The sequence below is a fragment of the Oncorhynchus mykiss genome, chromosome 9 (genome assembly GCF_013265735.2).
Source record: "Oncorhynchus mykiss isolate Arlee chromosome 9, USDA_OmykA_1.1, whole genome shotgun sequence".
In the NCBI taxonomy this organism is placed as follows: Eukaryota; Metazoa; Chordata; class Actinopteri; order Salmoniformes; family Salmonidae; genus Oncorhynchus; species Oncorhynchus mykiss.
The window spans coordinates 38,116,505-38,143,894 of NC_048573.1; the positions used below are offsets into that span (position 1 = coordinate 38,116,505).

Consider the following 27,390-nt stretch of genomic DNA (forward strand, 5'->3'; position numbering starts at 1 on the left):
CAAAATATATTTTAGATTTTAGATTCTTCAAAGTAGCCACCCTTTGCCTTGATGAAAGCTTTGCATTCTCTTAACGAGCTTCATGAGGTAGTCACCTGGAATGCTTTTCCAACAGTCTTGAATAAGTTCCCACATATGCTGAGCACTTGTTGGCTGCTTTTCCTTCGCTCTGCGGTCCAACTCATCCCAAATCATCACAATTGGGTTGAGTTGGGTAATTGTGGAGGCCAGGTCATCACTCAATCTCCCTCCGTCTTGGTCAAATAGCCCTTACACAGCCTGGAGGTGTGTTTTGGGTCATTGTCCTGTTGAAAAAGAAATGATAGTGGGACTAGCGCAAACCAGATGGGATGACATATCACTCTAGAATGCTGTGATAACCATAATGGTTAAGTGTGCCTTGCTTCTCGGTGGTAACCACACATGCGGATATCATCTGTTCACCTACTCAGCGTCTCACAAAGACACGGCGGTTGGAACCAAAAACTCAAATTTGGACTCATCAGACCAAAGGACAAATTTCCAGTTGTCTAATGTCCATTGCTCTTGTTTCTTGACCCAAGCTAGTCACTACTTATTATTGGAATCCTTTAGTAGTGGTTTCTTTGCAGCAATTGGACCATGAAGGCCTGATTCTCCTCTGAACTGTTGATGTGGAGATGTGTCTGTTATTTGAACTCCGTGAGGTGCAATCTGAGGTGCAGTTAATTGCCCATTTCTGAGGCTGGCACCTCTAATGAACTTAGCCTCTGCAGCAGAGGTAACTCTGGGGCTTCCATTCCTGTGGCGGTCCTCATGGGAGCCAGTTTCATCATATCGCTCATAGTTATAGTTTTTGCGACTGTACTTGAAGAAACTTTCAAAGTGAATTACATTTCCTGATTGACTGACCATGTCTTAAAACCTCTTGCACTTACCCATCCCGGATCCGGGATCGTGAATACAGACTCAAGCTCATTACCATAACGCAACGTTAACTATTCATGAAAATCGCAAATGAAATTAAATAAATATGCTAGCTCTCAAGCTTAGCCTTTTGTTAACAACACTGTCATCTCAGATTTTCAAAATATGCTTCTCAACCATAGGAAAACAATAATTTGTGTAACAGTAGCTAGCTAGCGTAGCATTTAGCGTTAGCATTAGCGTTAGCAATTAGCAGGCAACATTTTCACAAAAACCAGAAAAGCATTCAAATAAAATCATTTAGCTTTGAAGAACTTCAGATGTTTTCAATGAGGAGACTGTTAGATAGTAAATGTTCAGTTTTTCCTGAAAGATTATATATTTAGGAGAAATCGCTCCATTTGGTGCGTCACGTTTGGCTACCAAAAAAAAACGAAAATCCAGTCATCAATTACGCCAAACTTTTTTCCAAATTAACTCCATAATATCGACGGAAACATGGCAAACATTGTTTAGAACCAATCCTCAAGGTGTTTTTCACATATCTCTTCGATGATATATCCTTCGTGGAAGTGTGCTTTCTGTTCTGAATCCCAGGAGAAAATGACCGCAATTGAAGATTACGCACGAATTTAGACAAAGGCCACCGGGCAGACCCCTGGAAAATTTAGTCTCTTATGGCCAATCTTCCAATGATATGCCTACAAATACGTCACAATGCTGCAGACATCTTGAAGAAACGACAGAAAGGGCAGTCTTGTTCCTGCTGCAGTCACAGCCATATAAGGAGACATTTGAAAACAGAGCTTCAGGATTTCTGCTCATTTCCTGTTCGAAGTTTCATCTTGGTTTCGCCTGTAGAATGAGTTCTGTGGCACTCACAGATAATATCTTTGCAGTTTTGGAAACGTTAGACTGTTTTCTTTCCAAAGCTGTCAATTATATGCATAGTCGAGCATCTTTTCGTGACAAAATATTGCGCTTAAAACGGGCACGTTTTTTTTATCCAATAATGAAATAGCGCCCCTATAGACTGTTTTCTCTCTTGGCTTTTTTTGAGCTGTTCTTGCCATAATATGGACTTGGTCTTTTACCAAATAGGGATATCTTCTGTGTACCACCTCCTACCTCGTCACAAGACAACTGATTGGCTTAAACGGATTAAGAAGAAAATCAATTTCACAAATGTACTTTTGACAATGCACATCTGTTAATTGAAATACATTTTAACCAGCTTCACTACCTGGTGAAGCTGGATGACAGAATGCCAAGAGTATGCAAAGCTGTCTTCAAAGCAGAGGGTGGCTACTTTGAAGAATCTCAAATCTGAAATATATTTTGATTTGTTTAACACTTTTAGCAAACATTTACATTTAAAAAAAAATGGAAATATCACATTTACATAAGTATTCAGAACCTTTACTCTGGGCTTTGTTGAAGCCCCTGTGGCAGCGATTACAGCCTCGAGTCTTCTTGGTACGACGCTACAAGCTTGGCACACCTGTATTTGGTGAGTTTCACCATACTTCTCTGCTGATCCTCTGAAGCTCTGTCAGGTTGGATGGGGAGCGTCGCTGCACAGCTATATTCAGGTCTCTCCAGAGATGTTCGATCGGATTCAAGTCTGGGCTCTGGCTGGGCCATTCAAGGACATTCAGAGACTTGTCCCGAAGTCACTCCTATGTTTTCTTGGCTGTGTGCTTAGGGTCATTGAACCTTCGCTCCAATCTGAGCTGCTGAACACTCTGGAGCATGTTTTCATCAAGGATCTCTCTGTACTTTGCTCCGTTCATTTTTCCCTCGACCCTGACTAATCTCCCAGTCTCTGCCGCTGAAAAACATCCCCACAGCATGATGCTGCCACCACCATGCTTCACCGTAGGGATGGTGCCAGGTTTCCTCCAGACGCTTGGCAATCAGGCCAAATAGTTCAATCTTCGTATCATCAGACCAGAGAATCTTGTTTCTCATGGTCTGAGAGTCCTTTAGGTGCCTTTTGGCAAACTCCAAGTGCGCTGTCATGTGCCTTTTACTGAGGAGTGGGTTATGTCTGGCCCCTCTACCTTAAAAGGCCTGATTGGTGGAGTGCTACAGAGATGGTTGTCCTTCCGGAAGGTTCTCCCATCTCCACACAGGAACTATGGAGCTCTATCAGAGTGGCCATCAGGTTCTTGGTCACCTCCCCGACTAAGGCCCTTTTCCACCGATTGCTCTTTTCCACCGATTTGGCCGGGCAACCAGCTCTCAGAAGAGTCTCGGTGGTTCCAAACTTTTTCCATTTAAAAATTATAGAGGCTACTGTGTTCTTGGGGACCGTCAATGCTGCAGTAATGTTTTGGTACCATTCCCTGATCTGTGCCTCGAGACAATCCTGTCTCGGAGCTCTATCGACAATTACTTCGACCCCATGGCTTGATTTTTTTGCTCTGACATGCACTGTTAACTGTGGGACCTTATATAGACAGGTGTGTGCCTTTCCAAATCACGTCCAATCTATTGAATATACCACGGGTGGACTCCAATCAAGTTGTAGAAACATCTCAAGGATGATCAATGGAAACAGGATGCACCTGAGCTCAATTTCAGGTCTCATAGCAAAAAGTCTGAATACTGATGTAAATAAGGTATTTTCAATTCTTTTTTTATTTTTTTATAAACATTTGCTAAAATGTCTAAAACCTTGTTTTCGCTTTGCCATTATGGTTTATTGACTGTAGAGTGATGAGGACAAACGTTTATTTAATCCATTTTGGAATAAGGCTGTAACGTATCTTCTGAATACTTTCCGAAAGCACTTTATAGATTGTCTGTAGCGGTATCTAAATATAAAAACAATATTTCAATAAATCCACACACTCTCGCTCTCCTATGCATACCCCTAGAGTGCATGCAGTATAAACACATTCAATGGAGTCATTTCATCAGCTTTATTTGACTTTTTCTCAGATCATTATACATTCAAATCGTAATAATTGTCTGGACCGATATATATATATAAAAACAATATATAAAGAAATCCATATGTTGTACAGCATAAGCAAATCTCAATGTAAGTCGATTGCGAGTGAGGCCTGCAACATTCTCCCCCTTTCTGTCCCCCTCTCTCACAAGCACACGTGTCTACATGATGCTATATTATTATTTTTATTTAACATTTATTTAACTAGGCAAATCAGTTAAGAACAAATTCTTATTTACAATGACAGCCTACCGGGGAACAGTGGGTTAACTGCCTTGTTCAGGGGCAGAACGACAGGTTTTTAACCTTGTTAGCTCGTGGATTCGATCCAGCAACCTTTCGGTTACTGGCTCGACGCTCCAACCACTAGGCTACCTGCCGCCCCATATGTAGTAAAAGGACTTGAGTGGGTTAAGAATAAACCATTTCTGAGAAAATTCAGGTTGCATTTATTGAGATGACTCATGTAGAGATTAGCTGGCACAGCCACACCGTCATAAAATTGTATTTTAAACCTAGCCCTAACCACCCTGCTAGCCCTAATGCCTAACCCTAACCTTAAATGAAGACCAAAAAGCTCATTTTTACAATATAGCTCATTTTGACTTCGCAGCTGGCCTATCTAGCGTAAACTGCTCAGTTCTGCCTCGAGGGCAAGACTCATGACAATAAACATCAACCTGCGAGAAAAGCAAAGATGAACCTACGGAGAGAATAGCTGGTGATATACTACACACGTGACTGTGCAAACACACACACACACACACACAAACTCAACCACCCACCCACACATTCCAGAGCAGAAGAGCTATTAAGTACATTAAGTTAATTGCATGGAGTGTGATTTGGGCTGAAGTGGAGAGTAATTGGGCTTCATTTGAGGGGGTCTGTCAATTTAGGTGCTAGCCAGCCCTCCAACTTCCTTCCATTAGAGGGAAGAGAGCTAGTGCTACTATTTCACACATACACACGCACACACACACACACACACACACACACACACACACACACACTCCTCCTATCCCACCACCTCTTCTCCAATCAGTGACTATTTCAGGAGCGAGCCGCGAGTGGTCGTAAAGTGAAAGACAAAGTTGTCTCCATCTTTCAGCACTCACGGTACCAATTTGACAGTACTTTTGACCCACTAGGATCCTGGCCCAGGGAGAGAATAGCCTGAGACTAACCAGGGAAGGACTAGGACATAGTGTGTCAGACAGCTGTCATCCAGACTGATCCTAGCATCACCATAACAACCTGTCATCATCATCATCATCACCAGGATCATCATCGTCCTCCTCCTCCTCCTCCTCCTCTCTCAATGCGTTGTAACAGTATGGTCCCCCGCACAAACTCACAGTCCTCTCTGGAGGAACTACTACTTACATACAGCAAACACGTGCGTACTTGCGCAAAGGCCTATGCTCCAACGCAGTGAATTACTTGAAAGCTGACGGCAATGGTAATTAACAAGCTGTTTTTTTACAGATTGGCTACTTGTACTTCAAAGACTTTCCATCCTCAAAACAACAACAACAACAAACAGAGGAGAGAGGGCTATAGGTGTAACTAGCAGCTGGGTTGAACTCTCCCTCCCCTAACTACTGTCCTCCATGCTCATTTAGCTGAAGCATTTAAGGCGGGGTGGGAGGATGGAAACCTTACCGACTTAATTTGCTGCTTCCAGTCCAAAATTCTCCACGGCTAAACTACTGTATTTCTCCTGCCTCCCCTTCTCTCTCACTCTCTCTTTCTCTCCATTTCAGGGACAGAAACCATGCATGAAAAAATGTAATTACTTCAATCCGTTGGCTTTGGCAGCGGCGCATAAATCCTTCCCAGTTAGAAGTGATAGCACTCCTTCATTTCTTCCCCGTTCCTCCCGCCCCCTGATTTCCCACCCGCTTCCAAGTCCTCCTGCTTGGGGGAGAATCAGCTGAACGCATGTCTCCCTGGTCATTCCAGCCAATTACCTTCCCCTCCCACAACGTTCACACAACATCAGTGTAACGCTAAGAGGCACTGTCAAAAACATCACAGTCATTTGATTCCACTGTATTTTGTGTGAGTTGTGTGTCACCGTGGGTGTGTGTGTCAGAGTGGGTGTGTCACGGTGGGTGGGTGGGGGTGTGTGTGTGTGTGTGTGTGTCACTGTGGGCATGTGAGACGTGCTTACACACTCACAGCCCTCCGCTGGGTAATGAATGATAAAGGGACTCATTTTGAAAGGCGCTAATAATCAAGAGCAGTTTTCCTCCCCCCTCTCTCTCTCACTCTCTCTCTCTCTGTCTCATTCCCTCTCCTCTTGTTAGAGACAAAGGGGTGTGTGTGCGTGAGTGCATGCGCGCGTGTGTGTGTGTGTGTGAATGTGTGAGACAGTATAACGTCTCTCGTCAGAACGCAGACACTGGTTAAATGACCTATTTGTCGACGGATCAAAGCAATTCTCCTCATTACTGAAAACTTGTCTGCGTAATAAGGAGATCTTATCAGTGAGCCGAGCTCCCCTCTGCCTGGCAAAACTGAATCAAATGAGAAACTATCGTGCTGCCGGCTCTCCGGGGAAAACAAGGGAGAGGAAAGGGGAGGAGGTGGAATAATAGAGAGGGGGAATAGGATAGAGGAGTGATGCTCTCTGTACTGCTGCTGGGTGCAGAGAGGACGGGGGGGGGAGGGGGGGGGGGGGGGTCAGCTCCTAAATGTTCCTGCGACATTTCCATTTCTAGCGTATTTGCACAGCGTTGTTTTCGCTGTATATAAAACAATGTAATTCATATGGTATTAAGTCATCTTTCCTGCTCTCACTTAAAATAGACCCGACTTGACTTTTTATAATAATCGTCTATATGTTTTGTATGTAGAAAGACTGAAACACATTGAATCCATGACCTTATGAATGAACACTGTGTCTAATCCAGGTGTGTTATTTCTCCCACTGTCTGACTGTCTGTGTATTATTGATAGGGCAAAATGTAGATTTCCACCTAAAATAGACATACCCAAAAGTTATTATTTTTCATGAGAGGCCATAAAACAATAACTGGAAACGCTGCATAGTTTTTTAGAAAGTTCTGGAACTCACCTTTCTGGTAAAAAATAGTTATAATTTGACGAGGAGTACACCTTTCTGAGGACACAAGCTCAAGTACATTGTACAAATATTATGAGAATATAAAAATCATATATAAATGTTTACTATTCAACAAAAGTGGGGCAATAGGGCTTGAAATGACTGTTACTATAGTTAGAAAGCATTTCAATCAAATTATAAACGACTTACTATAAGATTTCACCCTATAAATGTCAAATAAATGATCATACTTAGTGACAGTACAATATTGTCACCATTTCATATAACTGACGACAGAGTTTTCTCCTAAATGTTCTCTGAGCAGCGCTGAGTCACCATTCAAAGACGTTACAACTTCGGCACAAAGCGATTTCGCCCGTCTGTGACCAAGAGAAAGTGGTCTTGTTTCAATTCTACAAATGAGCTCCATATTTTTTCCTGTCGACAGCTAAAAATCCATCTGATAAGACCACGGCAAGAGGAGACATCCTCTAGACTCTCCCGTTTCATATGCACTATTGCACGTGCAGCTGTGAGTTGCACAGGCACAGGGAATCGCTTCTTTGTCTGGATAGGCCAGAAAATATGTCACATGATGCTTGACATGAAAATAATCGATTTCATGTGTCTGTGAAGCTGCGCTTGCAATAGCGCATACGAATTGGGACAACTAGTGGTTTTACGGAGTGTAAAGGCAATTGATGTTGTGCCGTTAAAAGAGCTTGCTGTACACTGAAATGTCGTTCGGAACCGTTCCAGAATCGCTCAAAGTCCCCTATATAGGGGACTTAACATCTAAGAGGTTTTATGGGCTGAGCTAGTGCTAGTGGAGATGACAGCTTGGACTCCTGAGGAGAATTCGCCCTGGGGGGGGGTTTAGCGTTGGCTAGCTAGCTCCTGCAGGGTTTAGCGCTGTTGTTGGAAACTAAAAGCTCACGGAGCACCGGACGACTCTGTTTCATGTGATAGGAGTGCATTCAGAGCACAGGATTGTAGCACTGTGTGTGTGTTTGTCCCCAGTAGAGGCCTTCTGAGCTCAGCTCAGCCCACACAATACTCACCACGGCAGATTGAGAGAGAAGGAGAGAGGACGCAAACAAGGAGAGGTGTGTAAACATAAATGTAGGCACATACATACAGTGCTTTAAGAGCGTTTTCACACCCCTTGACTTTTTCCACATTTTGTCAGGCCAAATGAACGGTGGATTTGGAAAGTATTCAGACCACTAGACTTTTTCCACATTTTGTTAGGTTACAGCCTTTTTCTAAAATGGATTCAAATGACAAAGCAGAAACTGATATTTAGAATTTTTGGCACATTTATTAAAAATAAAAAAAGGGAAAAAACACATGTGAATAAGTATTCACACCACTTACTCAGGACTTTGTTGAAGCACATATGGCAGCAGCGATTACAGCCTCAAGTCTTCTTGGGTATGACGCTACAAGCTTGGCACAACTGTATTTGGGGAGTTTCTCCCATTCTTCTCTGCAGATCCTCTCAAGGTTGGATGGTGAGCATTGCTGCTATTTTCAGTTCTCTCCAGACATGTTTGATCGAGTTCAAGTCCGGGCTCTGGCTGAGCCACTCAAGGACATTCAAAGATTTGTCCCAAAGTCACTCCTGCGTTGTCTTGGCTGTCTGCTTAGGGTCGTTGTCCTGTTGGAAGGTTGAACCTTCGCCGCATCCTGAGGTCCTGAGCGCTCTGGAGCAAGTTTTTTAAAATCAAGGATCACTCTGTACTTTGCTCTGTTCCTCTTTGCCTCGATCCTGACTAGTCTCCCAGTCCCTGCTGCTGAAAAACATCCCCACAACATGATGCTGCCACCACCATGCTTCACCGTAGAGATGGTGCCAGGTTTCCTCCAGATGTGAAGCTTGGCAATCAGTCCAAAGAGTTAAATCTTCGTTTCATCAGACCAGAGAATCTTGTTTCTCATGGTCTGAGAGTCGATAGGTGCCTTTTGGCAAACTCCAAGCAGGCTGTCATGTTCCTTTTACTGAGGAGTGGCTTCAGTCTGGCCACTCTACCATAAAGGCCTGATTGGTGGAGTGCTACAGAGATGGTTGTCCTTCTGGAAGGTTTTCCCTTTTCCACAGAGGAACTCTAGAGCTCTGTCAGAGTGACCATCGGGTTCTTGCTCACCTCCCTGACCAAGGCCCTTCTCCCCCGATTGCTCAGTTTGGCTGGGCGGCTAGCTCTAGGAAGAGTCTTGATGGATACAAACTTCTTCCAATTAAGAATGATGGAGGCCACTGTGTTCTTGGGGACCTGTCTCGGAGCTCTACGGACAATTCCTTTGACCTTATGACCTCATGGTTTTTGCTCTGACATGCACTGTCAACTGTGGGACCTCAATTCAATTTACAACAGGTGGACTCCAATCAAGTTGAAGAAACATCTCAAGGATGATCAATGGAAACAGGATGCAACTGAGCTCAATTTCAAGTCTCATAGCAGAGGGTCTGAATACTTATGTAGATAACGTATTTCTGTTTTTATTTTTGATACATTTGCAAACATTTCAAAATCCTGTGCTTTGAATGCACTCCTATCACATGTTTAGATTGCTGAGGACTATTTTGTATTTAATACATTTTAGAATAAGGCTGTAATGTAACAAACATGTGGAAAAGGTCAAGGGGTCTGAATACTTTCCACTGTACACACTGGAGTTGCAACCAAAGAATTCTTTGAATGTTCCTGAGTGGTCTATTTACAATTTTGACTGAAATTGTCTTGAAAATCTATGGCAAGACTTGAAAATGGCTGTCTAGCAATGATCAACAACCAACTTGACAGAGCTTGAATCATTTTTTGAAAGAATAATGTGCAAATATTGTACAATCTAGTTGTGGAAAGCTCTTAAGAGACTTTCCCAGAAAGACTCACAGCTGTAATCGCTGCCAAAGGGGATTCTAACATGTATTGATATTTCTGTATTTCATTTTCAATAAATGTACAAAGAATTGTCTAAAAACATCTTTTCACTTTGTCACTATGGGGTAGTGTGTGTGGATGGGCGAGACAAAACATATACTTCATCCATTTTGAATTTAGGCTGAAAACAAAAAAAACACGTGGAATAAGTCAAAGGGTGTACTTTCAGACACAGTACGTACTGTAGTAGGTACACACTCTACACCATATGTATCTTCCCACAACAAATGCCGACGCGCGCACACACACTTTTTTATTAACTAGGCAAGTCAGATAAAAACACATTCTTATTTACAATGACGGCCTACCCCTGCCGAACCCTAACCCGGACGACGCTGGGCCAATTGTGTGCCGCCCTATGGGAACACACACACATGCGTGCACAAGTACACACAAGCACACACCCGCACACAACCACACACACCAGTAAGTAAAGGGGAAATGAAAAGCCAGTTGGAGACTGGGAGAAGTCAAACTCCACTACATCTCAATGAGACGTGTGTTCTGTTTTAGGGAGGGAGGTTGTGATGTATACTGCTGTCTGAACCACTGGAGATCACACTGGCACCTGGGGTCATGACCCCAGCTAAACCTTCTCCCATTGGACAAGATCTGTCAAACCTTATTCACTAAACGTCAGAGTCCTACTAACTAAACAGTGCCACAGACAAGTCATAACATGACTGGTGCATTTGATCCAGACATGTTCCACTACCACTATTGCCTGGATTTGGTAATACAGAACATACAACGCCCAAAGAACAACATTGCCATCTACAGCCGGCATTGGCCAGGGAGTGGTTCCAACATTGGCCGTGTGTTATTGTTTGAGTTGAGGTTTGAAATGTGGGTGAATAAGCATGAACGTACTCGCATGCTTGCACGCATGCGCACACACACAAAGCCACACGCAAAAACACACACACACACACACACACAAAGCCACACACACAAAGCCACACACACACACACACACACACACACACACACACACACACACACACACACACACACACACACACACACACACACACAAAACCACACACACACAGACACAAGCATACACAATACAATAATATTGCCTTCTTTGCAATCCTCACAACCCAATAAGCCATCTATGGAACAAAATAGTGGATTAAATGACAAATGAAAAAGGAAAACTTATTTGGTTTACAGCTTTGTATTTAATCTGTAAAAACCTCAAACCATTTAAAGGATTTTCTATAAAAGACCCCTTTTTGTGTGGGAAAATACTATAAGAAAGGATATCTCTTTAGATATTTTCAAAAGAAAACGTCCCATTTCCTACTTTTATATTTGTCAAATTATATTTAAACTTGTACAGACATGCAAAACATTATTTTATTTTTTAAAATTTTTTTGGGGGGGGTAATCCTTTGGATAGTCTGAAAAAGTGGCGCGATTATGAAATGACACTCTCACGTCTACGAATTTCTTTCTCTCTCTTTCTTTCTCCTTCTCAGTGCTTTGTGTTGTTTTAGGGTCTCCCAACAACAAGTATTTATGAGAAGAAGAAGTGGAGATGCAGTTTCCTTGGTACTACAACCTACAGTTAGTCCTGATGTGCACACACCAATGATCTGGCCTGTCATAACTGTGACAATTAGGTACTGTGGTCTGCCTGGTGTTCAAAGGGACTGACATTCAACCACAAAGAATCAGGATCTGCAGCCCCTCCAGAAACACATGTGCACGCACGCACACACACGCTCACAAGAAACTGCTAGATATGTACCTAGCTCTACACTAAAGCAGCAGAAACAACAGAGTAAAGCCCAACAAGCAGGTGGAGTTACAGATACTATCATTTTTGGGACACTGTAAAGTCCATGGAGAATAAGAGCACCTCCTCCCAGCTGCCCACTGCACTGAGGCTAGGAAACACAGTCACCACTGATGAATCTACGATAATCGATCATTTCAATAAGCATTTTTCTACGGCTGTCCATGCTTTCCACCTGGCTACCCCTACCCCGACCAACAGCTCTGCACCCCCAGCAACTTGCCCAATTCCCCCCACTTCACCCAAATCCAGACAGCTGATGTTCTGAAAGAGCTGCAAAATCTGGATCCCAACAAATCAGCTGGGCTAGATAATCTGGACCCTCTCTTTCTGAAATTATCCACCGAAATTGTTGCAACCCCTATTACTAGCCTGTTCAACCTCTCTTTCGTATCGTCTGAGATCCCCAAAGATTGGAAAGCTGCCGCAGTCATCCCCCTCTTCAAGGGGGGAGACACTCTAGACCCAAACTGTTATAGACCTATATCCATCCATCCTGCCTTGCCTTTCTAAAATCTAAAATCAAAAGCCAAGTTAACAAACAGATCACCGACCATTTCAAATCCCATCGTACCTTGTCCACTATGCAATCTGGTTTCCGAGCTGGTCATGGGTGAACCTCAGCCACACTCAAGGTATCATAACCGTCATCGATAAAAGACAGCACTGTGCCACTGTCTTCATCGACCTGGCCAAGGCTTTCAACTCTGTCAAATCACTGCCGGCAGACTCAATAGCTTTGGTTTGTCAAATGACTGCCTCGCCTGGTTCACCAACTACTTTTCAGATAGAGTTCAGTGTGCCAAATCGGAGGGCCTGTTGTCCGGACCTCTGGCAGTCTCTATGGGGGTGCCACAGGGTTCAATTCTCGGGCCTACTCTTTTCTCTCTATTAATCAATGATGTCGCCCTTGCTGCTGGTGATTCTCTGAATCACCTCTACGCAGACAACACCATTTTGTATACATCTGGCCCTTCTTTGGAATCTGTGTTAATTTCTTGGTGACAGGGGGCAGTATTTCCATTGCTCCTCTCCCCAGAAGATAATATATGCATATTATTAGTAGATTTGGATAGAAAACACTCTGAAGTTTCTAAAACTGTTTGAATCATGTCTGTGAGTATAACAGAACGTATGTAGCAGGTGAAACCCAGAGGAAAAAACATTCAGATTTTTGTTTTGGAGGTCACTCTCTTTTCAATGAGCTTTCATTGGGAATCCAGATTTCTAAGGGACTTTCTTGCAGTTCCTACCGGTTCCACAGTCTTTAGAAATTGGTTGAGGTTTTTCCTTTGTGTAATGAAGAAGTAGCCCTGTTCAAAACCAGGGTCACTTCAAGTGTACTGGTTGTTAGAGGCGCGTGTCCAGAAAGCTAGCGTCAGTTTGTTTTCTACCTGTATTGAACACAGATCATCCCGTCTTCAATTTTACTGATTATTTACGTGAAAAAAGACCTACAGTTGTATTACAAAAGTAGTTTGAAATATTTTTGCAAAGGTAACTTTTGAGATATTTTGCAGTCACGTTGAGCAAATTGGAACCAGTGTTTTTCTGGATCAATCACGCCAAATAAGTTAACATTTTGGATATATATCGACGGAATTAATCGAACAAAAGGACCATTTGTGATGTTTATGGGACATATTGGAGTGCCAACAGAAGAAGCTCGTCAAAGGTAAGGCCTGATTTATATTTTTATTTCTGTGTTTTGTGTCACGCCTGCATTTTGTGTCACACCTCTCTTTTGTTTACGGAGGTGCTCTCCTCAGATAATAGCATCGTTTGCTTTCGCCAAAATGCCTTTTTGAAATCTGACATGTTGGCTGGATTCACAACACGTGTAGCTTTAATTTGGTATCTTACATGTGTGATTTCATGAAAGTTAGATTATTATAGTAATTTATTTGAATCTGGAGCTCTGCATTTTCTCTGGCTTTTGGCGTCCCACATATCCCAGAGATGTTAACAAACCTCCAAACAAGCTTCAACGCCATTAAACACTCCTTCTGTGGTCTCCAACTGCTTTTAAATGCTAGTAAAACTAAATGCATGCTCTTAAATCAATTGCTGCCCGCACCCGCCCACACGACTAGCATCACTACTCTGGACGGTTCCGGCTTAGAATATGTGGACAACTACAAATACCTAGGTGTCTGGTTAGACTGTAAATTCTCCTTCCAGACTCACATTAAGCATCTCCAATCCAAAATTAAATCTAGAATTGGCTTCCTATTTCGCAGCAATGCCTCCTTCGCTTCATGAAATATACCCTCGTAAAACTGACTATCCTACCGATCCTTGACTTCTGCAACGTAATTTACAAAATAGCCTCCAACACTCTACTCTGCAAACTGGATGTAGTCTCACAGTGCCATCCGTTTTGTCACCAAAGCCCCATATACTACCCACCACTGCGACCTGTATGCTCTCGTTGGCTGGCCCTCTCTACATATTCGTTACCAAACCCACTGGCTCCAGATCATCTATAAGTCTTTGCTAGGTAAAGCCCTGCCTTAGCTCAGCTCGCTGGTCACCATAGCAACACCCACCCGTAGCACGCGCTCCAGCAGGTATATTCCTCTAATTATCCCCAAAGCCAATACTTCCTTCGGCCACCTTTCCTTCCAGTTCTCTGCTGCCAGTGACTGGAACGAATTACAAAAATCACTGAAGCTGTAGACTTAAATCTCCCTCACTAACTTTAAGCATCAGCTGTCAGAGCAGCTTTCCGATCACTGTACCTGTACACTGCCCATCTGTAAATAGCACACCCAACTACCTCATCCCCATATTGTTATTTATCTCTTTGCTCTTTTGCACCCCAGTTTCTCTACTTGCACATCATTTGTAATTATTTCGCCTCTATGGCCTATTTATTGCCTTACCCCCCTAATCTTCTACATTTGCACACACTGTACATAGATTTTTAGAGAGAGTGGAGAGAGAGTGGCAATGGCATGTTGCTAGTTCCCACAGATAAACAAACAGTTATAAGCACACACACGCAAATGCACACACACACACACACACACACACACTCACACACACAAGCATGTGTGTGTGTGTGTGTGTGTGATACAGACTAATATGTGGCCTGTGTGCGGGCTCTGGGTGAGGAGGGCGAGAGCAATACAATACCCTTCTCTCTATTAGTGAAAGGAACTAATTAATGGGTGTTAAGCAGGGAATGACTTTTCCAATTATTGCCTTAGCGGGACACAGTGGTTAAAGGAGCCTGGGACTGAATAGTAGAGGCTTACGGTAAATTAGGAAGCCTATTCTCCCTGTAGGTAACAATGGTCTGACTCCCCTCATTCTCTCTCCTCTGCTCTGGGAGGAAAGAATGGAGAGAACGCAGCCATTATAATGGTGGAGAAAGCAATGTTTCTCTCTCTATTTCTCTCTCTTTCCCTCTCTTTCTGTCTCGTTGATTATATAGGATTGATTGAATTGTGAAATCAGAGAGGGATGGATGCATGAATGAGCTTCTTAGCTGCTCCTAGAGGCTTTTCACACGCTGACTCTTCCAGGGCAGAGAGACAGAGGGGCGAATGTGTGGCTACTGCACTTTCCTCACCATTTAGCCCCCACCCCCACCCGTTCCGCCACTCCGTCCACTCTTCTCTCCCCCCTCTCTCTTCATCCATTCCCTCCCTCCACTCATACTCGGAGTCCATCAGGCCACAGTGAGGAGGAGGAATGCAGAGTAGAGAGAAAATGGGGACAGAACGAGTGAGAGGGGAAAAGGAAGTGGGAGGGGTGAAGACACTGCATCAGCAGAATCCTACAGTGGGGTATGTGCCTTAACTGGCTGGCCACTGAACAATAGAAATGTAGCCAGGGGTATACTGTGCCTTGATTGGAGCTTGTGGAGACACTAACCTAGCTAGAGAAGTGATCATAGAGGGGAAGGCCGACATACAGTGCATTCGGAAAGTATTCAGACCCCTTGACTGTTTCCACATTTTGTTGAGTTCACTGCCTTATCCTAATTCAATTATTTTTTCCCCCCTCATCAATCTACACACAATACTCCATTATAACAATGCAAAAACAGGTTTTTAGAAAACTGAAATATCACATTTACATAAGTACTCAGACCCTTTACTGAGTACTTTGTTGAAGCACCTTTGGCAGCAATTACAGACTTGAGTATTCTTGGGTATGACATCTAATTCATCTGGTATAATTTCCTACATGTACAATACTTTCCTTTAAATTCCGCCTGTTGCTCTTCCTCTTTTTTCCCACAGACACACACAGATGGCTATAAGGACAGCAGGAGGCTCTCTTTCCAGCCCACAGGAGGAAACACCTTTGGAATCTCACCTGGTAAAACAGATGTCTAAGGAGCAGCTGGCTGAGGATGGAGGGATGGACGTATAGAGGGAGGAGAGAAAAAAGACGAGAGGAGAGCAGAGGAGGAGGGTGTATTCATGTTTGATGTCGAACTGGATGTCTGACAAAACAAACCTCTTCCAGCCAAGGCCTGTCCATGCCAAGCAAGCTGGTGAGAGGCTGGACCTGTGGTGTCATATGGTGGGAGCGCACACACATAAACACACGCGAGCATGCACGCGCACGCGCACACACACACACAGAGTCCAACTACAGCGCCTCAGCCAGTCTGTCTGTGTTTCTCAGGATGTTCTGGCTCAGACTAACCCAGGGAGGGAGTCTGTTTGGCCAACTATCTCAGCCTGGGAGTCCAGCTGTCAGTTTGACAAATAAACCACACTGGATTGAGGGGGAGAGAGGTATGTGTGTGTGTTGGTGTGAGTGCGCGTGCATGTGTGGTTTGGATTGGACTCAGATGATGATGAGTGTAGGAATGAGGCTGTTATATCCTGACACTCCTCTTCCTGATTGAAATGAACCAGACAACATCAAAGAAATGTGCCCGTGCCAATGTGGGGTAGCCACTGTATGTCTGGTATTACCTAGCCTGTTCCACTAAACCAGTGGGCAAAGCAGGTGAAAACCTTATGGTCAGCCAGTTTGACCGGCAACTAAAACCTAACATGTACTGTAACATGTACTTTACTGTATGGCCCCATTGAACCAGATCTAAGAGAAGTCCTCCAGGAACCCTACCCTGGTATTATATTATCAAGAGCTGTGGAGAAAACTGTAAAGCTCTCTCTCTCTCTCGCTCTCGCTCTCTCTCTCTCTCTCTCTCTCTCTCTCTCTCTCTCTCTCTCTCTCTCTCTCTCTCTCTCTCTCTCTCTCTCTCTCTCTCTCTCTCTCTCTCTCTCTCTCTCTCTCTCTCTCTCTCTCTCTCTCTCTCTCTCTCTCTGTTTATGAACAACGTGGGATATTAAAACCCTTTATAGCATGTTGGAGGAAATGTTATTTTCTAGTGGGAATGAAAACACAATGAAAACATGGGCAATAACGTGACGATTTGTGAGGATGTTTCTATAAGTCAGAGGCAATGAGGAAGCTACCAAGTTAAGGGGCTTGGGTGTAAAAACCGAGCTGTTCTTTTTTAATCTGCTCTTAAACTGTTTATCTGAGGAGCAAGATAGAAGTCTCGAAGATGCTGAGAAGTGTTTATGGAGCTGTAGTGTTTTTACCGCACGTAAACTCAGCAAAAGAAACGATCAAAGATCATTCGTAAAAATCCAAATAACTTCACAGGTCTTCATTGTAAAAGGTTCAAATACTGTTTCCCATGCCTGTTCAATGAACCACAAACAATGAATGAACATGCACCTGTGGAACGGTCGTTAACACACTAACACACTAACATAGACGGTAGGCAATTAAGGTCACAGTTATGAAAACTTAGGACACTAAAGAGGCCTTTCTACTGACAACAAAAAACACCAAAAGAAATATGCCCAGGGTCCCTGCTCATCTGCGTGAACGTGCCTTAGGCATGCTGCAAGGAGGCATGAGGACGGCAGATGTGGCCAGGGCAATAAATTGCAATGTCCGTACTGTGAGATGCCTAAGACAGTTCTACAGGGAGACAGGACGGACAGCTGATCGTCCTCGCAGTGGCAGACCACGTGTTCACTGACGAGTGCTCTTCACTGACGAGTCTCACCAGGGGTGATGGTCGGATTCTGCGTTTATCGTCGAAGGAATGAGTGTTACACCGAGAGCTGTACTCTGGAGCGGGATCGATTTGGAGGTGGAGGGTCTGGGGTGGTGTGTCACAGCATCAGCGGACTGAGCTTGTTGTCATTGCAGGCAATCTCAACACTGTGTGTTACAGGGAAGACATCCTCCTCCCTCATATGGTACCCTTCCTGCAGGCACATCCTGACATGACCCTCCAGCATGACAATGCCACCAGCCATACAGATCGTTCTGTGTGTGATTTCCTGCACAGGAATGTGAGTGTTCTGCCATGGCCAGCGAAGAGCCCGGATCTCAATCCCATTGAGCACGCCTGGGACCTGTTGGATCAGAGGGTGAGGGCTAGGGCCATTCCCCTCAGAAATGTCCGGGAACTTGCAGGTGCCTTGGTGGAAGAGTGGTGTAACATCTCACAGCAAGAACGGGTAAATCTGGTGCAGTCCATGAGGAGGAGATGCACTGCAGTACTTAATGCAGCTGGTGGCCACACCAGATACTGACTGTTACTTTTGATTTTGACCCCTCCTTTGTTCAGTGACACATTATTACATTTCTGTTAGTCACATGTCTGTGGAACTTGTTCAGTTTATGTCTCAGTTGTTGAATCTTGTTATGTTCATACAAATATTTACACATAAACGCAGTTGACAGTGAGAGGACGTTTCTTTTTTTGCTGAGTTTATATAAATAATAATTGTGCACACAAACTCAAACAGACGCACACATTTCTAATTTCGAAAACGAAACTATAATGAAAATAACGAGTGATAACGACTGATTCTCATTTGTGTGCATACAGTGGAGGCTTTAGCAGTTGTAGTGCAATTGTGTGTGTGCATGCGTGTGTGTGTGCGTGTGCCTGTACATGTGTGCATGCCTGCATGCGTGTGGTGGAGATTTTACCAGCGGGAATAACATAAAACCATTACCCCAATGACAGTATCCATTATATTTACATGAGCAGATACTGACGGAGGGCTTTCATTCTACATGACAAACTAAATAGTATCCGATTTTTTTTCTGGTACAGGCCTTGATTTAGATGTGCTTCCCATTTTACCTCGAGGAAAGAATGAGCGAAGGAGGGAGAAATGGAAAAATACAAGCACATTAAGTAAGATTCGAATTTGACATCACATGACTTGCATTCAAAAACCCTCCAATTCAATTCAACCTCATGCCTCGGGGACTTTTTCCATCGCAATTACTATTTTCTTCCATTCTCCCCTAAATGCCTTTCTTTTGTGTGTTGAATCTGATTTTTGTCTGTTGAGCTCCTGCCCCTGGGAACCATGGCAGCATTACCGAGAAGGAAAGAAACGCCATTGAAGTAGAAATATGAATGGGCGTTATATATACTGTATCTGCACATCTAGGGCCTATCTATTGATCTACCTACAGTAGCCACATACTGAAAAGGTATGTCCATTCAACCTAAAGGGATACTTCGGGATTCTGGCAATGAGGCATGCTAGCAGAATACCCATAGACTTCCAGTCATTGCGTTAACGCTAGTTAGCATTGGCTCGCGGAACTACATTTAACTTCCTTCACACTGGACACAGAGACATAAAAATGCCTTCCACAAGTTCATCTGGATCTGGGGAAGCAGATAAAGGGCCTCATTGCCAAATTCCCAAAGTATCCCTTTAAGATGATAGAACATGCCTTGTAGTACAGTAAGTGGCCATCTTAGGTAGATTGATAAACACATTCCACTGTTTACCTCTACTTATGAGCCCTAATTATGACGGAATGAGCCCTCGCAAAACAAGCTCAGCAGACAGTAGACCATGTTATTTTCTCATTTAGAGCAGAACATAAAATAAACGCTGACGTCATACTCTTGCCAGTTCCATAGAATGTGTCCATCCCCATGTAACATTTGCTGGTCTGCCCGTGGGACCCAGGCTATGTACACACTCATCCCCAGAGCTGTGGTTTCACAGCAAACTCGTAGCTTCAACCTCGCATCAACCTGAATCACGCTAGCGATCCCCATAGTCCCGGGAAACGCAAAATGAAACAGTAAATCACTTCCCCAAAAGGCACAAGAGTTACGTGTGGGTCAAATGCAGCAGGCCTGGTGCTTTAATTCCCAAAGTATCCCGTTTAAGTTGAATGGACATGCCTTGTAGTATGTGGCTATCTTAGGTAGATCGATAGCTAGTCCCTAGACACGCAGATACAGTGTATATATAGCGACCATTAATATTTATATTTCAATGGCGTTCCTTCCCCTCTCAGTAACGCCGCCGACCACACACACCGACACTTCTTCTTTCTACCGAGTCCTGTGTGTCTCACGTCTCTCCATCTCGTCACTTCTACATCTCTCCCGTCATTCTCTGCCTCTACTGTATCTCACTGCACTTCTGTGTCCTGCCGCACAACCACAGGGTCTCCCTGTCCAGAGTGCACGGGGTCCAGACGGCCGTTTGTTAAGCTGTTATTTATCCCCTCCATAAACTGCCTCTCATCTCCTATTAAAGCACCGGGCCTGCTGCCCTTGACTCACACGTAACTCTTGTGTCTTTTGGGGAAGTGATTTACTGTTTCATATAGCGTTCCCTGGACTATGGGGATCGCTAGCGTGATTCAGCTTGGGGGGGGGGCAGTGAAATCACCGGTCTGGGGATGGGTGTGCACACAGTCTGGATCCACGGACAGACATCTTTTCTTTCTTTTTTTACAGGGAGAAGGACACATTCTATGGAACTGGAAAGAATGTGACGTCAGTGCTATATTCTATTTTTCTTCTCTAATAAGAGAATAACACTGTTTATGTCTGATGAGCTAGTTTTGTGTGAGCGCTTCTGAGGGTTAATTCCGTCATAATGAGAGGTAAACAGAGGCATGTCTTGCCTCGGCAAACACGTTAGCAAAATGCCGACTGGATGTTTGTTTTCCTGTCAATAAAGCAGGATTGTCGGAGATTCCATTTCCTGGGGCTGATACAAGTAATTACATTGATCAGTCTAATTTCATTCGAGCAAAGGAAATTAACTTTAAAATGCATGTATTATCAGAGAGAGAGAGAGAGCTGGATACAGGAGGTGGGGGAGGCTGGGAGGGGATATTCAGACTTAGTACTCCATGTACCATGCTATCAGATTGCCATTGGTCAGACTACTTTTTCTTTTAAAACTGTCTTCTTCTTCTTCTCCCCCTCTCCAAGTGAGGCACCCACCTTCACACACTATTTTCCCCCCCAAAAATTTCAACTATAAGTACCAGACCATCCAGTCACATTATCAAGATAATTGTCACATTTCCCTCTGAGTTACACCACCAACTGATCGCCGACTGATCTGTCAAAGCAAACGTTAGAGGAAGCAGCAACCTCCATTCCACTGACTCAATTAGCCTTGCTCACCGTGTGAAGCACTTTCACCCTCTCGCTTTCTTCATCCCATTCTCTCTCTTCTAGTGTCATCATAATTCAAATATCAAAAGACCGGGTCAGTCAGTCAGGAATGGGCTCCTCGAAGAATGTAACCTCATTCTGATGATAGGATCAAGCGAGCTGGCTATTCTACATTATTCACAGTATGAATATTCAGTCTGTCTGAGTACCAGCACCCCTGACATCCTAGAGCCTTCTGCCAGAGCTCCTCTCGTCAGTCCCATGCATGTTTTCGCTTAGCATTTAGACTGAGCAATAAGGAGAGCTGAAGAGGCCCATATTTAAACTGCCATGGGGGAGACTAACACTAAATATCCCAATGTGTATTTAGTGTGGTGATTTACTGCGTCTCAGACTGGGAGAGCTCATGCTGGAAGGTAAACACAAGGAATTCGTAAGGAAAACATTCAAGGTGAATTCTTTACGAGATTAAATCAAACAAAGAGGTTGAGAAATGAGCCAAGATGTGTTATTGAATAACACAGGGAGCGAATGAATACGCTGACATTGCTCTTGGCCATTGCTCCGGCAGAGGAAAGATTCAAAGACAGAGGTCTCCTCTCCTCCTTTTCCTCCCTCGTTCCCCTATCTTTTAAGAGGTTGTTTCTTCTGTTTCATGATCCCTCTGTTTCCCTCTGACATGATGGACTCTGCCACTTCCTGGCTGGCTGGCCGTGTGTGTGTGTGTGTCTCCTCTCACACACAGACAGGCTATGTGGCTGCCATTAACAAGACTACAGGCGTCTACATTCCTCTACAGAGAGAGAGAGAGGGGGGGGGGGGGGGGGGGGGGGACAAAAAGAGTAAAAGCCTAAACATAACTCTTTAGTAAATATATTAAGGTACTGTACATACATCACAATGTGTGTTAATACATTCCCTGTTTTCTATTTTCACAGCCTGGACTTATTTGGCCAAGATAATGAGTTCCGCACTATATCACATCCATAACCCATTCCATACGGCGAACACTGCGGTTTCCTCGTGACTGGGAATTGGATGGGCCGGCGATTCTTAAATATTCTCAACCCTCGGTTTCTCCCCTCCCGCACACTCTGTGGAGGACTGGCTCCACAAAACAAGATGGAGCCGTGTACTCTGGCTCCAAGTTCGGCATCTCATTGTTCCAGAATAAAAGACAAACGCAACCAAACAAAACTCAAACAATGTGTGGCAGTGGCACGGCACACGCACCACATTGTGTGTACGCATGAGCGTGTTTTTAAGTGTGTGAGAGAGGGAAAGAGGGGAAGAGAGAGACGGAAGGGAGGATTGGGAGAGAGAGAGAGAGAGAGAGAGGGAGAGATGAAGGGAGAGCGAGAGATGAAGTGGAAGATCGGTGCGGTGTTGGCACGGCCAGAGGAGGCAGAAGCCAGAAGGCTTCATTAGAACTGAGGGAAAAGGCCACGGATGCTAGGGCTCTGGGAAGTCTATCAGACCCAAACACAACCCCAGCCTTTAATCCCGCTGGAGTCACACCCACACCCAGCCACACACACAACTCTCTTCCAAAACATTGCAATCCTTTATGCTTTTTTTTCATTTTCTCTTTCTCCATTCCTCCCCTTCTTTTGTCTGTTTCTTTCTTCTGCTTGCTGTATTTGTTGTTGCTGCGTGTGTCAGTGGAGAGCTGTAGTCATTCATCACTGGTAAATGTACGCTGAGGAGAAAGCAGACACCTCAGGGGGGTTTCTCTCACCCCGTTCTGAAAACGCTGCACCTCCTGAGAGGAGGAGAGACTGGAGCAAAGGTGCTCTGGCAGGTACTGTAAGCACAGAGAGGCACAGATGTACACACCCCCACACACACAATCATCGACTCGAATGACTCATCTTAGCTGTGAAGTGGGTGCAATTGCACAAAGAAACACAAGAGGACATTGATGTACAATCAAACTCCTGCACCGTAAGAAACAACAGTGTTGATTAGTGTCATGTTTCAACTTCCAACGTAAGCATTCCAACACCTGTCTGGTAGGTCTGACTCTCTAAGGCCTGAATTACAGGGCAATGGATGCACAGCAGGGAGCAAATACATGTTTGCAGCAACATTTCCCCATTATTCCAAATCAATAAGGGACATAGAAAATGAACCACTTGTACAAGGTCATTCAACCTAATTGTAGGGCAACAAAGCAGACTTTCGGTGGCGCAGCAGTCAATGTCATATCCACACTTTTAGAAAGAATCGGGTGCTGCCTAGATTTGAAAAGGGTTCCTCGGCTGTCACCATAGGAGAACCATTCATGAACCCTTTTTGGTTCCAGGCAGAACCCTCTTGGGTTCCATGCCGAACCCTTTCCACAGAGGATTCTGCATGGAACCGAAAAAGGGTTCTCCTTTTAGAACCCTTTTTCTAAGAGTGTACTGACGTTTATCCAGGCTAACACAGGGTTACAGTATTGCACTTTCCATGTGGCCTACCTTTGGCCAAATAATAGCCTAACCAACAATCAGGCAACATTATGGACGAAACGTCAAAATCCTGTTGCTGCAGGATTATTTTTGCCGTGAGAATACATGTCAAATTGAGATCCCACATCTGTAGGAGGAAGGAGAAATGAATGGGACAAATAACGTAGACCACCGCGGGAAGAGGAGAAGTAGGCTGAGCGAACGAGACTAGAGACGGAGAAGACAAGACAATGAAAGAGGAAATGGAGAGAGAGGGGAAAGAAAGAAAAGGGGGAGAGGGAAAGGGGGAACAAAGGGATAGCGACAATGCTAGAGGATCTCTATTGAACTCTGGGGGTTCTACGTGGATTCACAACGGACACCGGGTGTTAAACATTCGTATGGAGTATCAGGTAAAAAAAAAAAAGATTGTAGTTGAAAAGCTTACATGGAAGTCTATTTTCACAGCGGCTCAATTAATCCTCCTAAACCAGCAGCACTGAGAAAGCCCCTTCCAGGTGTCCCATACCCATCATCATCTCACCCATATACAGTAATAATGTTATTCTTCCTGTCCCAAACCATACACATAGGCTGTTGGTACATACACTGAGTGTACAAAACATTAGGAACACCTTCCTAATACTGAGTTGCACCCCCCCTTTCGCCTCAGAACAGACTCTACAAGGTGTTGAACGCGTTCCACAGGGATGCTGGCCCATGTTGACTCCAATACTTCTCACAGTTGTGTCAAGTCGGCTCGATGTCCTTTGGGTGGTGGACCAATCTTGATACACACGGGACACTGACGAACGTGAAAAACCCAGCAGCGTCGCAGTTCTCGACACACTCAAACTGGTGCGCCTGGCACCTACTACCATACCCCGTTCAAAAGGCACTTCAATCTTTTGTCTTGCCCATTCACCCTCTGAATGGCACACACACACAATCCATGTCTCAAGGATTAAAAATCCTTGTTTAATCCTTCATCTACACGGGTGACATCAATAAGGGATCAGAGCATCAATAAGGGATCACCTGGATTCACCTGGTCAGTCTGTCATGGAAAGAGCAGGTGTTCCTGATGTTTTTTTTTACACTCAGTGTATAGTACTATAAGTCTGTTCTCTGGTTAAGTTTATTGTTTCACAGGGGGTGTTGTTGGCTTTACGCTGACGCTGGTTGGTTGCGATCGGGTGGGGGGGGGGGTGGGGGGGAGCTTGAGTCTTTATTTACCCGAGTGGGAAAAATCAATGCTTTTCTCCCGCATGAGAAGTGTGCGGATCAATAGAGGGTTTCAGAAACGCCTCGTTGAGAAATCGATGGCTCTTTTACATGCCATTGATGGCTGTTTGGCTGGGGAAGAAAGCAAACGACAAAAAAAAGAACGCATGTTTATTGGAGGTATTACTGCCTCCCGCTCCGTTCTTCTTCTTGTAAAGAAGGCTATCATGTCCCCATTGCCTTGTCTCTTTGTTGGTCGTTCTTCTTGCTGCTTGTTCAAGTCGTGTACCATTTCGGCTCCGTCTGATCTATGGAGGATACTGCAGTGGGTATTTCTTAACCACATGAACTCTAGTGAACGTTCTATGAGACATATTTTTTTTGCAGTACGCACCCATTACACCTTTCGTTTGGGTACAGCCTTAAACTGGCCCAGTAGCCAGTCGAGATAAAGGCCTAAGAGCCTTTGTACGATAGAACTACAGACTACAGTCTACAGGCCCAGGTATTTGAGCACTGAAGGCTACAGGGCTATATGTGTTGATACAGACACCCTAAAGGCTGTAGGTCTTTGTACTGTACAGTAGGACTGATGGCAATAGGCCTTGATAACCACACGCTAGAGGCTAAGGATCTTGATACAGTAGCAGCAGTCTCTGCACTGGGCTTCAGTCTCTCTGAGCTCTGTTACACTTCCCCGGCAATGAGTGCAACTAGTCTGGTCAATGTACCGCGTGTCAACTAGCACCTCACTCATCCAATCAACACTTCCCACGACCCCACTGACAGGGCCCAGGGTCTGGGGAAGAGTCCTGGTTAGCAGCAGCGGCCTTGTCACCACACCTGTCCCATGCAGCGGTGGCCTGATCAAAGTGACATAGCCTGGTCTGACGGAGGGGTAGGGAGGGCTGCTGTCAGCCCTGTCTGTCCTGCTGACGGCCCCTCGGCCAGGGGAGGGGAGAGGAGGGCAGAGGATCGGTGGGATGGCGGGACTAGAGCTTCCCTCGCATGTCACTCAGCTGGGCGGCGGATGACAGAACAGGCCATTAAGGCTTGGATTGGCTTCACAGGCCATTAGGCAAGGTAGGCATCACACAGTCAGCCTCACAGCCATGCCACACAGGGCACTGAGTAATGGTGAGGTAGGGAGAGAGGGAGGGGTAGGGAGGGAGAGAGTGGAAGAGGAAGTGAAAGGGGGAGGGGGAGAGGGAGGAAAGAGATAAATGTATACGCAAGCTTTAGAAAGCCACACATGGCAGAGCTCTGCAGACACACTCTTCTCTCCTCCACCACACAAAATCTAAAAGCTGTGTCTGTCCAGTGGTCTGTTTCCGTGGTGTTTATTCTCTCCCTCTCTCTCTCTCTCTTTTTCTCTCTCCCTCTCTCTCTCTCCCTCCAAATTCTAAAACACACAAACAGGCATGTACACACTCACATACATACATACACACACTTGCTGACATACAGACTTCATCAACAGCAAAGGGATTCTTTCATCTGTCAGCAACACCCGTTGTGCACACCGCCATGCAATCTCCATAGACAAACATTGGCAGTAGAAGGGCCCTACACTGAAGAGCTCATTGGCTTTCAATGTGGCACTGTCATAAGATGCCACCTTTCCAACAAGTCAGTTCGTCAAATGCATGCCCTGCTAGAACACAAACCCACCGTCGAGTGCTGAAGTGGGTTGCACGTAAAAATTGTCTGTCCTCAGCTGCAACACTTACTCCCGAGTTCCAAACTGCCTCTGGAAGCAATGTCAGCACAAGAACTGTTCGTCAGGAACTTCATGAAATGGGTTTCCATGGCCGAGCAGCTGCACACAAGCCTAAGATCACCATGCGCAATGCCAAGCGTCAGCTGGAGTGGTGTAAAGGTCGCCGCCATTGGACTCTGTAGCAGTGGAAACACAGTCTCTGGAGAGGTTAATCACGCTTCACCATCTGGCAGTCCGACATACAAATCTGGGTTTGGTGGATGCCAGGAGAGCACTACCAGCCCCAATGCATAGTGCCAACTGTAAAGTTTGGTGGAGGAGGAATAATGGTCTGGGGCTGTTTTCATTGTTCGGGCAAGACCCCTTAGTTCCAGTAAAGGGAAATCTTAACGCTACAGCATACAATAACATTCTAGACAATTTTGTGCTTCCAACCTTGTGGCAACAGTTTGGAGAAGACCCTTCATGTTTCAGCATGACAATGCCCCCATGCATAAAGCGAGGTCCATACAAAAACGGTTTGTCGAGATCGATGTGGAAGAACTTGACTGGACTGCACAGAGCCCTGACCTCAACCCGACCTAATACCTTTGCGATGCATTGGAACGCCGACTGCAAGCCAGGCCTAATCGCCCAACATCAGTACCCGACCTCACTAATGCTCTTGTGGCTGAATGGAAGCCAGTCCCTGCAGCAATGTTCCAACATCTAGTGGGAAGCATTCCCAGAAGAGTGGAGGTTGTTCTAGCAACAACGCCATATTAATGCCCATGCTCTTGGAATGAGATGTTCGACAAGCAGGTGTCCACATACTTTTGGTCACGTGGTGTAACAGGATCGTCTACCCATGGAACCGGTCAAAAGCACAAAACGCACAAA

The 27,390-nt window shown here is 44.8% G+C and overlaps 1 protein-coding gene across 2 annotated transcripts in view; it reads right to left on the reverse strand.

The window, feature by feature from the left end:
• The window catches only part of LOC110532012 (cadherin-4), a 388,116-nt gene that overhangs the window by 63,790 nt on the left and 296,936 nt on the right, over window positions 1-27,390 (reverse strand). The gene's annotated exons all lie outside the window — the stretch shown is intronic.